Source organism: Octopus bimaculoides, chromosome 16, assembly GCF_001194135.2.
Source record: "Octopus bimaculoides isolate UCB-OBI-ISO-001 chromosome 16, ASM119413v2, whole genome shotgun sequence".
Lineage (NCBI taxonomy): Eukaryota > Metazoa > Mollusca > Cephalopoda > Octopoda > Octopodidae > Octopus > Octopus bimaculoides.
This window is the reverse complement of record NC_068996.1, coordinates 22078488-22081147: the sequence shown is the minus strand read 5'-3', so window position 1 is coordinate 22081147 and position 2660 is coordinate 22078488. Positions and strand designations below refer to the sequence as shown.

The 2660-nt window shown below is 32.3% G+C and overlaps 1 protein-coding gene across 1 annotated transcript in view; it reads right to left on the bottom strand.

Annotated features, from left to right (window-relative positions):
* Positions 1 to 857: 857 nt before the first annotated feature.
* Positions 858 to 2660, bottom strand: part of LOC106871313 (uncharacterized) — a 27534-nt gene continuing 25731 nt past the window's right edge. The window contains exon 8 of the mRNA XM_014917698.2: positions 858 to 1842. The gene's annotated coding sequence lies outside the window, so the exon portion shown is untranslated. The remainder of the gene's footprint in view (positions 1843 to 2660) is intronic.

The window sequence follows — 2660 nt, the reverse complement described above, 5'->3', positions numbered from 1 at the left end:
AAATAAAGAATCTTACATTTGAAATAGAATGACTGGATTTAGTGAGATAGGTGTTAGCAAAACCCAAATATTTTCTTGAGACTATCCTGCATGAAACAGCCCATAGTTCTTTGATAGAAATTTCTTGCTTTAATATTATCTAAATTTAAATCTTTCTTCAAAATTTCACATTAATTTATGTTCCAAAACTCCAGATTATTAATGACAAAATTATTTTAATAAATTCATCCTTATTTCTAAAATTAATTGGAACAAAAAGCAGTTTTTCAACAAATATGATAGCAAAAGGGCTACATGAATCTCAATGAAATTTCATGTTAGTTTATGTTCCAAACACCAGGTTATTAATGACAAAATTATTTTAATAAATTCATCCTTATTTCTAAAATTAATTAGAACAAAAAGCAGTGTTTTTCAACAAATATGATAGCAAAAGGGCTACATGGATCTCAATGAAATTTCATGTTAGTTTATGATCCAAACACCAGGTTATTAATGACAAAATTATTTCAATAAATTCCTCCTTGTTTTAAAAATTAAGTTAGTATGTGTCAGCAGAAATATGTTAACGAATGGGTTAAGGTGTATAGAGCTGTTTATCAGTTGTTAGTTTGGCTTAATGCCTCTGAAATCACTATTGCTCAAACTACTTGCAGCATCATGATGCTCATCATTATGTTCTAACACTCACCATCATTTTGTATAAAATAATAGTAATAAAATTACAAAGTACTAAATTACTTGATTGGCTTCTTTAACTAACCAAAAACAAGAACAAGGAAAGATGTGCTGTAGAATTCATACCTCTTATTAGCATTGTTAGTAATGTAATTGAAAAAGACTGAGTAAATGAGAAATTAAAACTGCATCTAGAATTTTTTTTTTAATGAAAAGCAGATTGTATTTTAATTTGTTATATAATAGAGAAATAACATCTTATTATTAATGTTAGTTTCTGTTGTGAAAGGAAGCAAATCTTCCAGAACTGTTAGCACACTGGACAAAATGTTTAGTGGCATTTCTTCTGGCTTTATGTTCTGACTTCAGATTACCGAGGTCAACTTTCATCTTTACATTCATTTGGGATTGATAAAATAAGTACCAGTTAAACACTGGAGTTGATGTAATTGACTAATCCCGTGAACTAAAATTGCTGGCCTTGTGCCAAAATTTGATACTATCATTAACCCTTTTGTTACTATATTTATTTTGAGATGCTCTGTATTTCTTCCAATTACTTTAAATATAACAAAGAATTTAGTAAAATAACTCAGTTATCATGAAGCTAGTGTTAGGAACAGAAATTGTGACTAAGGTTTGGTGGAAGATTTTAATTCAAAACTTATGAAAACAAGACATTTGTACTACAGAGCCAGAGCTGGTTTCAGCCGGGTTGGTAACAAAAGGGTTAATGTTAGATTTACCAATGACTGCGTCCTTGGGGATTTGCTTGAGTCATTTTGCTGGCAGTACATTAATCTTCAAAATGTAAAAACAAATTTTTTTCCAGTGAGAATTTGAAGAATTACAAGCGAGAGACATCAGTTATTCACACCAGTTAAAAAAATATATGAGATTGAGTGTCTTTCTTTGTTTAAAGGTTTAACATTTTTTTTTAAAGTGTATTAGTTTTAAAATCATGAGTTTGTGATTTTTTTCAGGAGAAGATATTAATTTTCAAAGTTATCTTCATATGTAAACATATGTTTCAAAATTATTTGACAAGGAGAATATACTTTTAGAATTAAGGAAAACAGGGAAGAACTGAGGTACTGTTTATATAAGTTTTCAAGTTATTGCTGATCAGGATCAAGGTATTTCAATTTGATTGGAAACGAGCACCTAAATTTTAAAGAAGAAGAATGATAGTAATTAAAGATATATACATATGTGTGTGATTCATCATCATCATCATCATTTAATGTCTGTTTCTCATACTGGCATGGGTTGGATGGTTTGACTGGGGACTGGCAAGCCAGGAGGGTGCACCAGGCTCCAATCTGATTTAGCAGAGTTTCTACAGCTGGATGCCCTTCCTAACGTCAACCACTCTGAGAGTGTAGTGGATACTTTTTACATGTCACTGGCTATGGAGCCAGTCAAGCAGCACTGGTATTGGCCATGTTTGGATGGTGTTTTTTATGTGTCATCAATACAGGAGCCAGTTGGGGTGGAGGGCTGGCATTGACAATGTTTGGATGGTGCTTTTTATGTGCCACCAGCACGGGGAACCAGTCAGGTGGCTCTGGCAATAATCCACGCAAGAATGGTGCTTATTGTGTGCCACTAGCACTGGTATTAGCCACAACTACAATTTCCATTTGATTTGATTTTGATTTTGATTTACTTGACTCAATAGGTTTCCTCAAGCATGGCATGTTGCCCAAGGATTCGAAGGTACTTTTTAAATGGGCTGGTTATGCGACACTGGTGTAGGCTATGACTGTGATCTCACTTTATTTGCCAGGTCTTCTCAATCACAGCATATCTCCAGAGGTCTAATAATCATTATTAGTTATATTTACCCATGTGTGCCCTACCTTCTTTGTTTCCTCATAACTTTCAGAAAAATGGGTATTTTTTTTTTAATGAAATATTTACAAATACATTTAGATGGTGTAGAATAGGGTTATATCAGAATTTAATGTTAAAAAGTACAT